Source organism: Idiotropiscis lumnitzeri, chromosome 1, assembly GCF_059441095.1.
Source record: "Idiotropiscis lumnitzeri isolate Australia: NSW breed Sydney's pygmy pipehorse chromosome 1, RoL_Ilum_1.0, whole genome shotgun sequence".
In the NCBI taxonomy this organism is placed as follows: domain Eukaryota; kingdom Metazoa; phylum Chordata; class Actinopteri; order Syngnathiformes; family Syngnathidae; genus Idiotropiscis; species Idiotropiscis lumnitzeri.
In genome coordinates, this window is record NC_142391.1 from 24,141,970 (window position 1) to 24,152,037 (window position 10,068).

Sequence of the window (10,068 nt, forward strand, 5' to 3'; positions counted from 1 at the left end):
TCAATTTGAGCATGATCACTGATGAACTGGCTAATTAATGGACTTTTTAAGTTGTTGGTTTAGTCACACAGACATCTTCTTTTGTTGGTGAAAACAATAGTGTGCTCTAGCAAGGATGCTAGCTAGCAGGCTAGCAGTTACCCACAAATTTCGCTGGGCTTTTTTGGAAAAAACATGGACCGACTTCTGGCGTGAATCTTTGTCTTGATTTTTAATTGGGGTCAACGGGAGTCACTCATGGAAGTACTCTGCCGCCTCTTGTCTACAAACATTATAGAAAGTCCTCGAAACACTCCGTGCAATGAACCCTGTGAGTTTGTCACATGCAAATGTGTGTTTACAAGACAAACACAAGCGGGCGTGTTTTCTTAAACCCGACAAAGAATGCCAAGCCGCTATCTTGTCTGTCTTCTTCCATCAAGTGTGTTTGTGTCTTGTGCTGATAACAGATGTTACCCTGACATCCATCTGGGCCTCGTACCCCTGCTCTGCCTCCCACTGTTCATGATGATGATGATGATGCTCCACACTGAACACCCCGCATTCCCAGGACCCTCACGGTGAGGGGCACAAAAGTATTGAAACGTACGTCTTAATCCTCCTGTTGGGCTTGTTTTATGGCACAATGTGACTTGCTGATTTCATGGTTAATTAATCGTCAGCATCACCAATGATTTTTTAACAAAAATAGAACAAAATCTTGATCTGTACATTAAGTCTCGATTTTTACAATTAAAAACAATCTACAGTTTAACAAAAGCAGTGATGGGCAATTTAGATGATGGAGGGGGCCACAATCTTTCCATCAGTGTGACTGGGGTGTGCACATAAAGGACCACATGTTTCTGAACCAGATGTATGACAATTTTTTATCATAAATATTTCAATGCATGTATAAAATATCCAATATTCCAACCCAACATCAAAGGGTTTGAAGTAAGCACAAAAATAAATCATGCTGTATTTTGTATTTTTAATTATGTATTTTGAACACAAAGGGCTCTCTAGGATAAAATCTGCCATTCAATGTTGGCTCAAAACTGCTGAATAAGAACCCAACAGTGAGTGCAAGCACTTTAGTATTTTTTTGGGGGGGTTTATTTTTTAAATATATTTTTTTCAACTAACCCGACAGTTACCCATCCCTGAACTAAAGTTATACTACTAAAAAGAAAAGGAGTATAAAAAAAGTGTGTTTGTAAAAAGTGTAGATTGTGTGTCAATCGTGTTAACATGAATGTTGAACAAACAAGAGTAAGTAATTAAATCAGGTACATGTGCCCTGTGAATTAGTGGTGACCAATTCTGCCAGAACTCGCTCAGGAAAAGCCGCATAGAAAACGGATGCATGGGTGGATGGAGTATAGCAGAAGGGTTGAACTAATGCAAAGGCGATTGAAATGTTGCATATCAAAAAGTACTCTATTTTTAGAGTTCAGGCAAGTTAAATTTGACTTGCAGTATAACAGCAGAGTCACAGTTTTTTTTTTTTTAATTTTTTGGTATGTTTTGGGGAGTCATTATGTATGTCCTCTTAAAGCACTTATGTTCGTTCATAAGGGTCGTGGGTGAGCCGGAGCCGAAGCCATCTTACTTTGGACAAGAAGTCGGTTAAATACCAGACAGGTCACCGGCCAGTTGCAGTACAATCCCGTATGTGGAATAAAATAAAAAGTACAAAAATTGCGGTAGCTGAAGGCAGGAAAAAAGAAATCAGTTTGACCAGCAATAAAACGTGAGTTAAAGAAAATGGGGGGGATACAGAATTTGCCACATTAGAACATTACACGACCCAGCAAGCACTTTAAGAAGTCAAAGTAGAACACAAGTCTTGACGGTCATCGCGATTAAACACACTGAAGTTTGTTCTTTTCTCTCTCTCTCTCTTCCTGTCCTCTGTGTGATCTTTGTGCGATGCCGCCGCTCTGAGCTGTAAAAGTCATTAATGCCTGATTGACTCTTAATGAGTTGAACTTTGAACTGCTTCACACAAGTCAAATTCGTCTCCAGTGGCTTTCCTTTACAGTACGGCCATGCATAAAAGCAGCCGTGCACCTTATTTGGTCTTCCAACCATTTGACATTTTCAATGAACAAGTCGGCACTTGCGGAGATTAACGATTCATCTGCCTCGTATCCCTCAGCACTCGTCACTGTACGCGGGACTTGTTACGTTTAAAAATGCAACCTCATTCATTTTACAATGCATAACACTTCTGTGTCTGAAAGGCTGAGGGTACACACATTTTTAATATTTACGTGGGGACGGGGCGGGGGGAGATCACTCTTGGCACACCCCACACCACAAGATAATCGCAGAGGATAATCTTTTCGTGAATGCGTCGTGACTAAAATAGGAGAGGATGGGAGTAAAATTCCAGTCTGTCCGTGTTCGTTAGCATGCTGCCTCATGAAACGCGGTCAGGTGATTCGCTGGTGAGATGCTTCACGTTTCAAGTGGAATTAAAGTCAACTATGTTCGATAGTTACTTACATTTAGTTAGTTAGCGAGCTAGCTAGCAGGATATTTTCCCTTCCATGGCCAGGTGACATGATTTACTGCTTTTCATTGTGTGTTAGCAAAAAAAAAAAAAAAATCAGTTTAGTTACTTAAATACATACTAGTTACTTTCTGGATCACAGTCAGATGACACGAGTACTTGGTACTTTTGATTTTGGAAACGAAAGAAGTAAATCTGTTTTAGTTGGCCAGCAGGTTCGTTAGGAAGCTTGTTAGCTAGCAGGCTACATCCCAGATCACAGTTAGGTGACATGACTGTACCACTTTTGTTTGTACAATGACGAAAAATTGAGTTCTTTAAATAGTCAGTTAGTTAGCTTACTAACTCGCTAGCTAGCTACCTCACAGACCATGGCCAGGTGACATGATTGTACCCCTTTTGATTGTGAGATAAGAAAGAAATCTGGTTAGTTAGGTCAGTTTGTTAGTCGGCTACTTGTTGGGTGAGAGTCAGCTGACACGATCGGACCACTTTTGATTGTGGGCGTAGCAAAAACACATTGTGTGAGTTTGCAGGCTGTTTTCTGTCACATAACACTCTGGGAATCAAATGGAAAAAGTATAAATCAATCCCCGTGTCTGCACTTATACCCACTAAGCATTCAACCAACCCAAGTTTGACCGGAACCGCATTTGTAATTTTTGTAGGAAGACCCATGCATCATGCACACATTCAAACTTCATAAGCACAGAGAACAAGTGCCCCCGATGGCGAGCATTTATTGGAGGGCACCTGAACGCCCCGTGGCTTTTTTCCCGCCTGGTTTGTCACTCGTGTTGTTTGTCCTGCTGTTTAAATGTGTGTGCGTGATGTTTCTCTTTCTCTCCGTGTGGCCCGGGTGCTGATGGAGAACCACCACCACATCAAAACAAGAGCAGGGAGAGCGACCCTCTTGCTTTTCAGACAAACATCACTCACTTTCTTTGTTGTCTGAGGGACGCGGGGGGCATGGCACATCCGCCCCGCCCCCTTCCCCGCTATCGCCTTGCACCCGTCCGTCGCTAAAAGTAAACGTCCGTCAAAGCGAGGGCGACGCATTCCTTGGAAAGGTCAATTAACGGCGGCCACTGCTGTGAAATGGACGTTTTCATCTTCAAAATGGATCCCACCGTTCTCAAGCCTTCTGTGAGTGCTTTCGGGACACCTGCCGCCTTCATCCATCTTCCGTACCGCGTGCCTTCATTTGGGTTGCGCTCTACACTCCCGGACTGGTCGCCATCCAATCACAGGGCATATGTAGACAAACAACCATTCACACTCATCTTGACTCCTGTGGACAATTGCTGACGAAAACGACCCCAAGCCAAGATTTGAAGCCGTAACTGTGAGGTAGCCGTGCTAACCGCTCAACCACCATTACATTATTATAACTTTAAACACTTCATAATTTCTGTGACAAGCTCTCGTAAAAATACCATGAGGATCAAAAATCTCGACCCTATTTCGTCTCGCTTGAGGCCGCGTACCCCATCCATCTACTGTTGGGCCGACGGGGAACCAAACGTTGAGTCATGCCGCAGGTGTGTGAAGCAGAAACAAGAAAGTGGAAGAAAAATTGCAATCGGATATTGCACTTAATAAAACTGTATGGTCACATAAAATAAAATCAATTGTAGTAAATAACATTCATGCAAACACCGAAACTTTCACGGTGACTGTGACTCAGTAGGCCGTAGTAATGATAATCATTTTTGCACCGTCAGGCGCAGGGATGAGCCCCAGTAGCTCTTGACCCATGTGGGCAGGTGATTTTGGGGGGAGCGGGTGGGGGTGTCTTTTATGAGCGTGACCTTAACATGGCCGTCTCGACCAGTCTAGACTCCGGAGTCCCCCGTCCTGCTGCTGCCTATCAGACTGTGACTTTTTACAAGGCAGAAAACAAAGGAGGAGGAGTGGCAACGTGTAGCGCCCTCATCAGCACATAAACTCACCAAAAGATCCATTTCCTTAACTGCAGAGAATATCGGGCATCTCTTGGGGGTAAGGGTGTGCGACAAACACTCTTTTTGCAACCAACAAGTATGACAACAACTTTGCACAGGTCGGCCACAGTTGACATTCCAACCCAGATTTTCTGAAATGAGGCAGAAGTGACAACCACGAGCACACGGCACTGCCCCAAATGAATCGCCCCTTCTGTTTGAAATTACTCTTTGCGATTTCAAAAATGAGGAGCAAAAGAGGACGTCACATTTTTAACAAGCCTGGGCCCTCGTGTGATTTCCCATAAACGGCTAATATCAAGCTGCAACTCCTTCACCGTCACTTCAGAAAGCAGCCTTTTGCAAAATGACTTTGCCGCGCCTGGTATGCCGCGTGGCGCTCGGCCAGACGCCGTAGGTGGATTAGCTCATTGAATCCAAACAGTTTACGGCTGACGACACTCTGTGGGCAGCTTGCACGTCTCCTCAATACAAAACGAGGAGGAAAAGCAAAGAAAAATGCATCTTTGGCGGGGGACAATCGAGTAAACACGGCCCCGGCGCGTGGAAAAAGAACACCTGTGTTTTCTACACTCTGCCGGCGAGCGAGCGGCATGACTCACGGCGGAAAAGTGCAAAGTCAGATGAACAACCGCGAAGAAGCGAAGGTGGCCGTGAGTCAGCTTGGTGGCGGCGGCCAATAAGCCGGGTAGCTGCGTCCAGAAATAGAGTTTAAGGTGGTTGGAGATTAGGGTTAAATGTCACACGGGAAGGTCACGGAAGACAGCGCTTCAGTTGGGCTTCCACATGACTGGCAGGGAAAGCAAAGAAAAAGGTCAAACGTTCAAGGTCAAGGTGTGTGAAAGCCATTGAGCACGCGCACACGTGTTGCTCATGTGTGCATGCGTGACAAGGTTGAAATGTTTTCATCACATGGTGATCACACGTTTCGTGTTTTGTTGCGTTGCGCTCGGGACGGAGTCGAAACATCCCGTAATGGGATTAACGGCACAAAGAGCCCACAAGGCAAGAAATGGAGCCTCTTAAGAGACACTTGGCTCATATTTGGATTAACGGTGATATGACTAAACAATCGAATTGAGATTTTTTTTTTCACCCTCAATATTGAGATTGTGCTTTAATGTGTGATTATTTATTTTCAATGGTCCTCTTGACGTTTTTTTTTTTTTTTTAACAAAAGCAATCCAGTTATTGTTGATTATTACTGGATACGGCTGAATCGGTTCAGCAGATATTTTCCATTTAATGCAAAATCTGATCTGTTGTAATGTCATAAATTGCCAATTGATTAATGACGACATTACAGCAAACGCAATCTCATTCACTCCAGGCGGGCATGTTCTGCGTTGCCATCAGTAAGACAAGGGTTTCTTCTGGTCTTATCTTTATTTTCGTCTGTATAGTAAATTAATTGTTTAGATAGATTGGTCCATCTTCTGATTGGCTTGATGATGGGTTATTGTGTTTTTTTTTGGTTTTTTTAATAACTTGTTGATTAGTGAGCGTCTCCAAAATCCTGGTCGTGTAAAACCTAGTAGACAATCAGATACTTTTCACATCAATGTTCTGGTTTTCCAGGTTATGCTTACTGTACGCGAGAATAAAAGCAAATAAAGCACAAATGATTATGAAAAGGTATGTTGTATCTTAAGAGTTCACTCCGTCAACTTCATAAAATTCTACCAAACAAGTGTGGCGAAAAACGAAATCCGCAAGTCATAAAACAGATTCAAAGCAATAATGCAGACAAATCTGTGGCTTTATCACTTCATTAAACAATCATATAAACATGTGAATTGTACTTCTCAAGGAATTTATCTGGACGCCTCATCGACAATTACTTTAACGTACCTAAATAAAAAATATTAATAAAGGCAATTGATCGACCAAAATGAGGGTCTAAAATGCATCTTTTTCAATTTGAAAATTGAAATTTGCACTCCGCCACGTCGCAATTTGAATTTGCTAGTTTGCACGTTCAGTGTTGTAAAACAAATGAAAATCAAGACGCTTGCGCGTCTTTACAAACATAAGTCGCGTCACACGTTCGAAAGTTCGTCCTCACTGGCTCAAACCAAATCGCGCCTTTGCGGCACCTCTCGGCCCCTCCCGCCACGCCTGCTTCGCATACACAAGATTAAGTAGCAAAAGTGACATCCAAGACCAATCGGGCCACCCAAGAGAAGCGCAAGCGGCGGAAAGGCTGTCAGAGCCCCCCTTTGGTCACATTCATCATCAAGCCTCTCCTGCCCTGCCGACTCGCATCGCCTTCAAACGGCGGCCCAGTGAACTTTTCCCTCCCCTGTGCTCCGAGCCGCGCCATCAATTAACTCTTTGGGGGACAATTCATCGTCGCCCGCCGCGGCCCGGACCACTTCAAACACGCACGCGAAATGAATGACTTTTCCAGACTCTGTGAGATTCGAATGTCATTTGACTGCGACAGGACGAGCGGATAAACGACGTTAGTGGAAGCTCAGCCACGATGAACAACGCGTTAATTGGTCGAACCCTTGCTAAATTGCAAGGCGTCATTTGCGCGCCGGCTATATCGCAGATTTTTTTGAAGTGATCATTACGAGCACGATTTAACAAGACACCACTCTTGAGATGTGAACGGATTGTCGCTTACTCGTATCCTATTGAAATAAATCGAAATGCCTTTAATCCAATCCAGCCTTGCCCCAAAAACAAGACATCGTTGTGTATTTTAAAAATTGAAAAAATAAATAGCGCAACATAATATTGTACTTAAATACATATATCCCAGACAGTAATAACATGATTATTATTATTATTACTATTGTGAATACCATACTTGGAATCAGCGCAAAAAAAAAAAATCCTAATAATAATCTAGGCATGTTTAATGTGCATCTCTGATTATAAAAAAATAATAATAACAGTTCATTCAAATTTGCAGGCCAGTGTAACAAAACCATTGTGATGCACTTTCCTTTTTTTTTACTGTGAACTTCAAGTCAATTGAGTGAGGCAGTCATTCTCCCTCTCATTTGTGGAACTGTGTGAGCGAGAGGGGCACAAAGAAATACTTTAAAAGAGTGTTTTAATTATATCGAATGCGTTTAAAGTGGTCAAACGATTAAAATACGAATATATTTAAAATATTTCTTTATATGGTCTCCCGATGATTTTCACCTGTAGCTGGCAAGTCTGAAAACGTATCCTCCAATAAATAGATTTACAATGCACCAATTTACCCAAGATATCTTTCATCTCTTTTGGAGGGACTGAGGTGTGTGCGTGGGGACGGGGGGGGGGGGGGCTAGGGGGTTCCCAACCTGATATTGGTGTGAATGGGAAAGTGGCACAGGCGAATAAATGGCGGAACATGAGTGTGTAATGCAGCGGATGCCTTGGGTCCCAGGAGAGGGCCTTCCCCTAACCTCCAGCTCAGAGTGGGCCCAAAAAAGAGGGGGCACGATGCGCCATCTGAAGCGAGTCGCCCCCCCCCTCCCCTCCACGCGCACGCACACACCAACATCCCTCCCTTTTGAAGATGCTGGGAATCAAGCAGCATGCCTCAGATACTTTCTACTGGTTCCAATTCACTCCACGACACAGAGTCGTAAATCTGCTGGTGCTTTAAAGCACAGGTGTCAAACTCAAGGCCCCGGGGCCAGAGTTGGCTCACAACCTCATTTTATGAGGCCCGCGAATGGCAAATCATGTGCGTCAACTTCCTGTTTTTTACACATTTTCTTCATTTTTAACAACATTAAGATATGACACATTGTCATTTATTTGCTACCAATCCTCCCCTTTTAAAATACAATGAAAAATTGTTGAACAATTACTTAGTGGCTTCATATTTCAAAACTGTCTCTCCAACAATTTGTCTGATGTGTATGTGATAACGTAAAGTGATCAAACATTGATCTGGGTTCACGGTCATAACAGCCCTCTGAGGAAAACCATAACTACGATGTGCTCCGTCCACAAAAGAGTTTCGCACCCCTGCTTTAAAACGAACACGCTGCTGGTTTCTTCTCATAGTTGCTTCCTCCAAAAGACAAAAAGACGCTAGCTCTAGCTTTCTAGATCCAATTCGGATTTCTAAAAGCCTCCTCCGAATACATACCACCTTAAAAAAAGAGAAAAAACGACAACCGTCACTGCAAATATGTTAACTAGCAGCGGTAGCAGCAGCGACTGAAGCGCGAGACGATCGGGGATTCTTGTACATAAGTTTGCTGCGCAATATTAAATATGATCTTGTGTTGAGTCTTCTATGACCATTCCAGTAAGCGACATACAGTCAACAAGTCTTCATGTGTTGAAAGAACGCAGTACGTCAGTCTGCTCATTGGAGAGGACAGACCTTGCCAATAAAGCTGCATTCATAAAGTCCAAGGAGTTTTTTCTCAATTTTAGATATGAGGTGTAACATGACTAATTAGTAGTGGGCGTGATGCTTTTTATCTCCCAGATGTTTCAGACAATTACAACTGCAGTCATTTTGACAATAAAAGAGTTTGCCAGCCAACACTCAAAGACTCCATATTACTAATGAGCAGGTGCTCCACACGTACATCATATGTAAAAAATGCTCTCGTGGCTCCAATATCAAAGCCTAAAATGCGGCGTAACGAAATAGAAAACATGCTTACCGTAATAAGCGGGTATGCTTTTGAAAAAGGATTGGCCAAAAGTCACAAAACACTTCCTTCTTTGTAATTTGTGCCCAATATCATTCGGAAAGACGTAGGCAACAAAAAGAAAAAAATATAGAAAAAAGTAATCGAATTAGAGTGGATCCTTGCTATTTGCGGGCGAATCGGCACCAGACGGGCTCGGGACTCACAAAAAAATCGCATATAATTGACTAAAATGCATTGGATGATTTAGTTTCAAACCCCAAAAATATTTCAAAAAACACTCAATGTACGTTTTCCATAGGAAACAGGTGGGGAGGGGGCGAACCAACCCTTTCTATCAACATACGGCAACAACAATGACGACACATCTCAATCAAGAAAAGAGACCAAAATAAATCATGTCCAAACTTTTGGGAAAATTGTAGAGGTTGCACAAGTGTGCACACCCCTGGTGAAGTGGATGTATTCAGAATGAGCCAGGACACGCCCCCCCCCCCCTCTATTTAAAGTGCCTCTGAATAAACCCAAATATAATTCAGATGATCAAGTAGGCTTTTCCTGTCACTTCCTTCTTTTTAGCAGAAGCCTGAAGATTTGTTGATAACACTGGCGAGGATTTGGAAGGCCAAAAGGTTCAACTTTGGTTTCATTAGAAAATAAAAAAAATATATCCGTATGCACTGAACAATTTCAAAAGGAATATTGTATATAATTGACAGCCTAAAAAAACATTTTTCCTTCTTACGTTAATACGTAAGAATTATCCTGTCAAAACTAAAGCATTAACTCTGGAGATTAAGTTGCCACTGGGACTTGCAAACCAACACTGCTGGAGTGTTGATGCTTGTGGGCAGTTTTGAGAAATATTTCGAAGAAGAATGCCGGTAAAGATGTCTTCCTTCAGATCGTATTCAAGAATAAAAAAAAAGCTATTAGAACAGTCTTGGAATTTAATATACTTCATATTTACATATTCCATTAATTC